At 33.7% G+C, this 10,083-nt stretch overlaps 1 protein-coding gene and 1 pseudogene across 1 annotated transcript in view; both read left to right on the top strand.

Annotated features, from left to right (window-relative positions):
* Window positions 1-10,083, top strand: part of PRKG1 (protein kinase, cGMP-dependent, type I) — a 1,084,330-nt gene that overhangs the window by 362,660 nt on the left and 711,587 nt on the right. The window lies entirely within an intron of this gene.
* LOC111740823 lies at window positions 4,440-4,558 on the top strand (annotated as a pseudogene).

A 10,083-nucleotide genomic window follows, 5' to 3' on the forward strand; every position in this document is an offset into this window, starting at 1 on the left:
ATTTACAACCTGTTATCCATGCATTATCCAGTAATCCTCAATATATCCCAGTCTAGTAGGTGAGAAAGGTGTTGCCCTTGATTTTCCAGATGAGAGAATGGAGGCTAAGATTGTGAAGTCTTGGTGCTAGTTCATTTACAAACCTTCTGATGCAAATTTATGTAGCAGTACTTGAAGCACCTGCTATGAGCATCCCTCTTCTCCTTCCCCCAGGTGTGCAGAATCCTGAATAAGGTCCATATATGCCTACTACTCACACCTAAAATGTGTATTTAGGAACTTCAAATGTTTACTACAATATTTATTAAAGTGTGGTTCCTGGAACAGCAGCATCAGCATCACCCAGGCACTTGTTAGAAATGCAAAATCTCTGACATCCTATTATCTATTGATTCAGAAATTTTAGAGGTATGTCACAGCAATCTGTGGGGGAAAAAACTCTCCAGGTGATTCTGATGCATCTTAAGTTTGAGAACCACTGACCTACACCTTCAATTCATTTGTATTAACCTTCATGTAATACACTTTCTCACGCACTGAATTGCATTGAATGTATTGAAATATTTAAAAAGAAAATTACAAACAGTATAATTAGTATTACTCTTGGTGTCATTATAGTTTTTTCCTTGTTATTTTGCTGCCATTGAGCAGAGATATTTAAGAAAAGACACATTTTTCTTTTAAGAAGTGAAACAGCATTTGTGGAAGAGTACCAGCTTTGTGTAGATTATTAACATATTCTTTTGAGGCTTAGCGAGAAGTAAAATCAAAAGAAGAACAGATTGAGGGAGAAGTAAAAAATTAAAAAATCATGGGCTGCTGGGCCATGTTGTTAACAAGAATAATTTTTAGATTTATTGAATTTGATGTCTAAGTTATTGGTAGAAAGGCAGAAAGAGATTTCGTTCGATTTTTGTTCATTTTCATAGTCTTGAATATAGTTTGAACTAGATGAAAACAAATGTGGATGGGCATTTTTAAGAGAACAATTGAGTTTGGAATGTCTGAATGACTGGAATGTTTTTCACCAATGGGTTAAATCCGTTGGATCAACAATGGTAAAAGTCCTTATAGCTGGTAGATGCTCATTGATTTAATTCATAGTGAGAATCCAGGCAGTCCTAGATGCATATTTCTTAGCATCTGATAATTAGAAGACTAAAAGACATCCATGTATCATAGTTATTGAGAAAAAAATGGGAAAGTTCCTTGGAATTGAGACATGTAGTGGTCTGAGGCCCGGAGTGTTGAAGGAAGTGAGCCAGCTAATTTCTACAGGGGTCTTAAAGAACTAAATTTTTATAGTGAATGTGATATAATTCATAGAAAAATCAGTAAGGACTTCTCAGAGGCAGGGAAAAAAAAATCAAGAAGTGACATAGGGTCAGGAAGCTGAACAATATCTTTTGTGGTTAAGTGTTCTTTCAGTGTTAAGTCTGCCTTACTAATAATTTATACTTTATGCCCTCATAATTCCTCCATTTAATAGAGAAACTTTATTGACTTGAAAGCATTGTCTGTAGTTTTCTAAGTGGGATCAAAGAGTATTGTTCAAACTTTATAACTGAATTCTTTTTGTTTCCAAAGAAAAATCTCATGGAGTTTCCAAAGAAAAATCTCACTTCTGTGTATGAAATTTATAGGAACAGATTTTTCTGGTTACAGAGTGTAGTGGGGGAGCAGCCTCCAGGAACCCCAACCAGTGGCCCTGCATTCCCTTACTCTTCATTCCTTCTCACTCTTCCCTGTGTTAAGTTCTTCTACAGTTTTTTTTTTTTTTTAAGTTCAGGTCAGGTAACACGGTTTGAAAAGCACTGCTCTAGTTGAATCCAAGGTTACTTTGAGTACCTAAGTATTAGTAATTCTTTTCTTTTAAATTTTTTTAATTAAAATTTTTCAATTACAGTTGACATTTAATATTATATTAGTTTCAGGTGTACAGCATAGTGGTTAGACATTTGTATAATTTAGAAAGTGATCACCGCAATAAGTCTAGTACCCATCTGACACCATACATAGTTATTACAATATCATTGACTATATTCCCTATGCTGTATTTTACATCCCCATGACTATTTTGTAACTGCCAATTTGTATTTCTTAATCCCTTCATATTTTTTTTACCCAGCAATCACAATCCATCTCCCACCTGGCAACCATCAGTTCTTTATAAACAACCTTTATATACTTATATTTGGCTATGTGTAGTAACCCTAACCTTCACATAGGTATCAATAATAATAGCATTGCACAGGTGAGGCAAATGAACTTTAGAAGGCTTAACAAACTTTCTTAAATTCACGCATTTGGATTGATAAACTATCTCTCTCCTTGACAGTCCCCAGTAATGCCTTGAACTACATCATCTCATCCTTTGTTTCTGACAGTTGATAGATGAAGATCCAACTACAAATCCGTATTGTCATTCACCAATAATTTCTTAGACTTATGCCAAATTCTTTTGAGATCCTGCTAAACACACTAGAGAGCATCACCGAGAGAGGGCATATCCCTACGATTAAGATATTTATAATCCAGCTGGAGAGACAGGATAAAGATAGAAAGATTATAAGGAATTCTTGGCAAACTAGATACTTGGAGAAACAGAGGAATTTTGAGGGAGAGAGAAATCACTCTGGGCTGGCATGGGCAGGCTTTGTGGGGAAGACAGAAACTGACTTGTGTCAAAATTAAAGAGGAGAGTAATTTGAAGTATAGGATCTAGAATCATATTGCCTGTATTCAGATTCTCTGCCACTTCCTAGCCGAGTGCCCTTGGGTAAATAATTTAATATTCCTGGGCCTCAGTTCTTCTACCTTTAAAATGGTAAGGACTTTGGCAAAAGTTATATAAGGAAATGTCTGTGAAAGCCTAGTACAGAAAATAGCAAGCAATGCCCTCAGTAAACACTGTTCTGTGACAGTTTGTGTTATCATCACAACTAAAACTATAAAAGCATGAAAGGATTCTGCAAGTAGTTAGGACCTTCATACTTGCAGAACCTGAGAGGTACATTGAGGAACCCAGAGTGCAGTTTGAAACCGATAGGTAGAGAAGTGTAGGAAAGGGAATGGGCCAGAGGCTGTGGTCCCTGGAAAGATCCCAGATCCTGAGATACTTCTCCTTTCACCACTGTCATTCTCCAGCAAAGTTCATTCAAATGTGTACTTTGAATGAACTGGCACAAGAAACATTAACATCAAAGCGAAATTGCAGGTAAGGATGTAGGGAACAGTGATTAGATCACACAGACTGAGCATTCCAATGCAATAGTTCTGCTTGGAGGTATGAGTTTGGACTGTGAAAAAGTAAAGGATATTTACCTGTGATGATTGAAGTCTTGTTGTCATTTCCCTCTTGATCAGAATTCTTAGGATTTCCGTGAGAAATGTGTTTGTGTGTTTGTGGAGTGTATGCACAGCCTTGAATAGGGGCCTAGTGTATCAAGGCCTTGGGAAAATTAAGAATAGATGGTAATTGAGCATATCTTTAAATGTCAGTTATTTTCAAAAGTAATATTTTAGACAAGTGATACCTATGGTTTTTATCTTAAGGTACAGCCTGGAAATTCAAGACTTCTGATATCCAATTCATTTGATTGCCTTAGGAAAGAACACTACTAACCTGTTCTATATTTACCATGTCTATATTTACCATATGGATACAGATGTTGGTGATGGCCACAATTCTCACAAGAATGACCAAAATCTTGCCCCTGTCCCAACAGATTCAAGCTTCTTATCCCTTCACCAAAGCTTTGGCTTTTATAATTTGAATTTAGCAATTCTTGTTTTCCCTCAAATTACACTTACCCTATGTTGTGGAAGTTGATCATATTCATTGCTTTTCATTGTCATTTAATACTTTGAGGCAGAAACTGAGCAATTTAAGTGAACTTGCCACTGACATACAGCCAATAAAAGGTATTCATGAGGCTTGAGCATAACATGAAGCATACAAGCTGCTAAAAAATTAGGAAATGAGATTCTTACCAATGTGAAATAGCCTAAACTGTGTGCAGCGCAAAATGTAATACATGAATTTTAAAGACTAGATATTCAAAACAGAGTTTCTGAAATGCTAAACATCTTCTGAAACTTGGGTTTGAGTTGGAAGAGACCTTAGACATCGAGAATTAGTAAATTCTTTTGTCTATAATTAGTTTTAGTACTAATAAAAATGAAAATGAGCTCTAGATGTTTGGGCTCTTTTAATTAGATCAAAATATACTTTAAGAATCTTAGATTTAAAATAGAGACTGAAGTCTACAGCCATGCCACCCTGAACAAGCCCAATGTCTGATCTTGGAAGCTAAGCAGGGTCAGGCCTGGTTAGTACATGGATGGAAGACCACTTAGGAATACCAGATGTTGGTGGGAGAGTGGGGTGTGGGAAGTGTGCATGGAAGAGACAGAAAAGCTAAATAAAAGATGTAATTGTCTACAGCCATACCACCCTGAACAAGCCCGATCCTGGATGATCTCAGAAGCTAAGCAGGGTCAGGCCTGGGTAGTACTTGGATGGGAGACCACCTAGGAAAACCAGGTGCTGTAGGCATAAAAAAAAAAAAAAAAAAAATGATGATGTACTCTTAGTTACTCATTCTCAGAATCTCCTTCTTGTGCTTAGTGTTTTTCAGTCAGAATGGCTTAGGCCATGAACAATAGTAAATAATTATAAAAGCAGCAGGAGTATTTTTCTGTATTGACTTTTTTCCTATTAGTTACTTGAACTAATTTAACATATCTTTTAAGTTTTTTTCTTGTTTTCTGATCATAAAAGTAATGTTTAGAAAATACATACGTGTAAAAGTTTCTTGAGAATCATTTATACACCACCACCTAAGAAAAATACTTTGAAAGTTTTGTACTTTCTTTTTTTTCTCCCTGAATGTTTTAGAAGGTAAGACAATACTGTTCCACTTTTTAGTGCACATGCTCAATTTTGAATGTTAATCATTTGTTTGTAGTTGGTTTGTGCTTCCGTTGCTCTTAGGGTTTTATTGTAAGTCAAGGTGGCCAGAGTTTGTTTTTATTTCCTTTTCGAGTTTTTCACTTGATTGGTAACATTGTGTTTTTTTTCTACTCCTCGTCTTTCTTTTTTTTTTCTGTTCATTTTTTCTATCAAAAAATGGTTTCTTTTCTGCTCTTCATGTGCATATTCTCCTTGATCCATGCAACTTAAGAACTTGAACTAGAATATTAATACTTTGTGTTCATGTTTTATGAATACTTTGAATTAGAAACTGTTGCGCATGCCCTTTGTTAACAGGGCTGATTAAACTGGAATAGCAAGTAGTGATGAGAGAATTGGTATCTTTCTACTGATAGGTTCAACAGTAATGCTTATCTAGTGGTTGACTTGGCATAGATTCAGATCATATGAATTTTAGGTTTTTCCAAATATTTTTAATGACATTCTAGTATTTAGTTTTAGGACTTGAAGTTTATTTAGTTGAGTCACTGGTAGTTTAAAATTTGTGGAATAATTATGTTGATTGATTTAAATTGCTCAGCAGAATTATTTTAAAAAATTAAATGTTAGCAAGTTTGATTTACTTACAGCCATGGCATTAACATTTCAGAGCATTAGTTAAGTAGGCACTAGATTCCTTTTCCAGATAAGTTATCAAAACGTATACATTTATGGCATCTGGACATGAAAAGCCGAACCACTTCTCCTATAAACTGATTCTCAATTTTTATTAATGTTTAGAAAAATCTGTTAGTCTACGTGGTAAACTACTCAAGAGAGTTCAAATTTTAAGACAAAGTTCATAAACTGATAGACACAATACAGATAAGCTGCCTTCTGATACAATCTTTCTTTTCAAAAGGTGTTCTTCATCTTAAGTCATTCTATAACCATTTAGAGAACTCTACCATTTTTTATCAGTAAGAAGTATCCATCCACTTAGGCTCTTCAAAAGTATAGCTTATTCCTATTAGACTTATAATTTGGGCTTGTAGTTGAAAATTCATCATTAACATATTCTCCATACTGCTTTTGTAGTTCTTTAAACATTTACTTTTGAAATTGAATGAAGGTATTACAGTTAAGATCACCTCCTTGGGACCTATAAGAAAATGTTGATTAGAAGGCCAGCAGTGTGTCATATGGTAACGGAAGGAAATTCAACTTTGAGAGGTAACGCACAATATAATATACATATGACATATTATTGAATTGTACACTTGAAACCTATATGATTTTATGAACCAATGACATCCTAGTAATTTATAAAAAAGGCGAGTGGCTAAGATTCTTTTGAATTTGGGCATGATAGAATAGCTATAAACAGGAACCTTGGTCCTATGGTGTATAGAATTCCATAAAATACAATTTCTTTTTTACAACAAAGCATTCAGAGCACAGAGATTATTGACAGGAAGGTTAATGATAATGTAAAAATACTTGCAGTGTTTTAGTCTCTAAAATTTTCTAATTGAATAGCTACTATGGCCATAGATTTTGAAGCCTAGTCAAAAAGGATAAAGAAAAGATAGATTTCAGAAGATTTATTAAGAAATATAAACATAAAAGCAAATTTTTATTGAGAAAAATTGTATTTTTTATTTAAAACTTTTGATTGGATTATTTCTAATGGAGGCCAAAACCCGAGTGTACCTAAATGTTGAAAAAAGATCTAAAAAATGAGGAAAATATTCTGAACATTATTTCTCCAGTGCTTGGGTAGGTATACGAGGGATTGGAGAAGAGAGGGATAATCTCACCTAGTGTCCAAGCATGTGGATACATTTATAAATAAAGAAAACCAAGAAGCGTGTACATAATGTCTAGTACGTATGCCATTTAATAAAACTCATACAGAGTAAAATTAATTTACGTTTTTAAAAAATTGATGTAAAAGGATCGTATTGAGAAAAAGAAAAACATAAGAACCTTGAATATGTGTATAGTATAATGCTGTTTTACTATTCAGAATTTTTGGTTGAATAGAATAAATTATTTTAAATGTACATTGATTAGAGAATTTCTTATTGTGAATTTACTTGAAATTTTAAATCCTAAGTAAATCATTATTGACATAGTTTCATCAGTGACTATTTTTATTCCTCTTAGAAATCATAGTAACTTTGGTCACTAATAATTAAAGTCTTAATTATTAGTGCTAATAATTTCTACTTAGTATTTTAACAAAACCTTGAAATGATTTTCAAGTATCTTAGCAAATTGTGAATATACTATTATGCTCATTTAAGTCACAGAAGCTTGCCAGCATTTAAAAGACCATTTTTAGAGTAAAAAAAAAAAAAAAAAAAAAAAAAAGAGTATAAATCATGAAAAAATAAAACATTTTAAGTTCATCTGCAATAATTTTATTGTGTAACTTGGAGGAGAAATTAGTTTTTCTATTATGGCTGTACTTTAAAAACACTATTTTAAAGAATTTTGAAATATCTTAAGAAACTTAGACATAGGCATGATAGAAGCTGACAGAAGGAATTGGAATAATTTTCCACCTCCCCTTTCAACCTCCCCCTACCCCTGGTTCTTCTAGTACAAACTCCATTCACCTCGACAAACTGTGGCATCGTGGCAAGAGCCATGGACTTTAGAGCCAAGTCTGAAAGACAGCTCTGTTGCTTGAATATTTACCCTAAGCAAGTTATTTAACATAGTTGAACCTAAATTTCTAAAATTGAAACACTGTAGAATTAAATAAACAATATGTAATATTGAACAGATACTTCATAAATGTTTTCACTCTGATTTTTTACAGAGAATAAGGTAGATAAAAGGGACAGAAAAGAGGGGTGCACACTCTGAAAAAGGAGAATTAAAAGCACCTAAATGAATAGTAGCGTTTTGCGTTCATCTGTTTCACGACCCTCTCCTTATCCAGTCTGCCGCTTCACTGGCTCATCTGCATTAGGACGTTCTCTCTCCCGTGTTGGGTAACAGTGGACTCTAGTCTCTTTCCCTTCATATCTACCATGGACCTGGTTACCATGTTAATTCTGTTCCTTTCTAACCTTTCTGAAAGAGGTATCTAATTTTATAGCTCACTTTGACTCCCCAGTATAACCTACAGAGCTCCCCAAGCTTCAATCTCCAACGTCTCCCCTAGGCAAGGTAACGTGATGGTAGGAGTGAGGCCTTTGGGTGAGCCCAAGAGGGTTCAATACTGACTTTAATTTGGGTCTTAGCAAGTTGCTTAACTTCTCTAAGCTTCAGTTTCCTTATTTGTAGAATCGAGACAATAGGATATATTTCATGGATTGTGGTGAGGCTTAAATGAGGTAATATATGTCAAGTACATAGTATTGTGACAGATAAAAATATGAAATCAATACCTAGTTTTGTTTTGTTTTGTTTTTTGATGGCTTTCTGTGCCAGGATAAGCATCTTCATTATCCCATAACTTGAGCAATATATTCCTAAGATTCCCTGATGCTCTTCTGTTTTGGTACCTTTGTGCAGAGTATTCTTTCTTTTTAGAAAAACTGTCATTTAAAAATGTCTAACTAATTTCTGCCTAATAAATTCTTACCTGCTTTTAAAGGTTCTACTTAATTTCCATCTTTGTTCTAATCCTTTCACTGTTTGCATCTTTTTGAATGGTGGTTATATCTCCTTCACTAAGTTGTCAGGTCTTTATAGGTCTAGACTATGTCTTAATTTACTTTTTCCACATTTCCACTTTACATATTTTTTCACATTTCTTGGGAAACTTGTGTTGAACTGCCTGGAGTTTGGAGAAGGTACTTGCGGAATGAAGAATTCAATTTGTGACAGCCTTCAAGGATGCTGGTGTCTTAGTAACTAAAATACTGTCATAGAAGCATTCCTGTAACTAAACCATAAAGATTTGTTAATGATAATGTATTTGAACTATTTATTACTACTTCTTAAGGCTATATAATACTCTTTGCAGTGTCTTAAACAATCTGAAGGAAATATTTGCAGATATCATGATAACATTTTCATTTATACACTTATATTTTAACAATATTTTTAAGGTTACCCTCCCTCATCTTGATATTTAGCTAATTTGGAGAATTAATAATTTAAGCAAATTTACGAGCAAGACTTTTCTTTGACCCATGAAAATAGAGGAGTAGCTATAAAATAATTACATTTCTAAGCTTTGTTTTCATTTTATTCTACTTGTGACTCTGAAAATATTGTTGAAGGATGAAATGATAAGGTCGGAGTAATTCTAATGGATGAGCTGACTGAACTTGCTAATGATATAAAATCTTTACTCCATGTAGGCCATGGCATGAAGCTGAATTCAGTAATGTGGTTTCAACCTAGACTTGCCTCGTTGATTTTCTTTTTATGGGAAATAGCAAATTGCCAAGCCAGTACCCTTTTACCTAAGCTTTATTTGCAATCTCTACATATAAAAGTGATTATTGTCTTTACCTAAAGGCCATCTACTTCTCTAGACTCTCAAATAGAAATCATGTATTTCTTTTAATTGATATTTTAATGTATATTTTATTTCATTCAAATTTTTATTGAGCACCTACTAGCAATAAACCCCCATGTGAGACTCACTGCTTAACACAGAATTCTTCTATGAAAGAACCCCAGGGAGTTAGGAACATACCCTATAAATTTATGTCTCCTAACTCAACTAAACAAAATAATGCTTTTCAAATCTGAATTTTGATGTGTGATGTCTGTTTTTTTTTTTTTTTTTTTTTTTTTTTTTTTTTTTTTTTTTTACTTTGTGTAGAATTTCATAGTTGGGTTTTTCCTTACTGGAAGCACTTTTGGTGTTGTTATTGTTCTGTTATTTTTAAATCCCCTAGCTGGACCAGGCATATTGTTTCTTTTAAAGCTAGAGATAATTGGTATTGTTTAGCAAAGAGGAATATGTACCGATAATCTTAAGTATGTGGATGCAAAATCGAAAGCATTGGATATTAGGGAAGTTGAGCTTAATGGTGTTCCATATTATTAAAGAAAAAGGTCAATAATTTTCTTAGACAAATAGAAAATCTAATATGTGCCTTTCATTCAAGGTTTATTGTGAAATTGACTTCTTAATATTGATGTAACTTTTTAGCCATATTATTAGTCACTTCAATAGATGTTTGGTTTACTAT

This window comes from Pteropus vampyrus, unplaced genomic scaffold, assembly GCF_000151845.1.
Source record: "Pteropus vampyrus isolate Shadow unplaced genomic scaffold, Pvam_2.0 Scaffold68, whole genome shotgun sequence".
Taxonomy (NCBI): domain Eukaryota; kingdom Metazoa; phylum Chordata; class Mammalia; order Chiroptera; family Pteropodidae; genus Pteropus; species Pteropus vampyrus.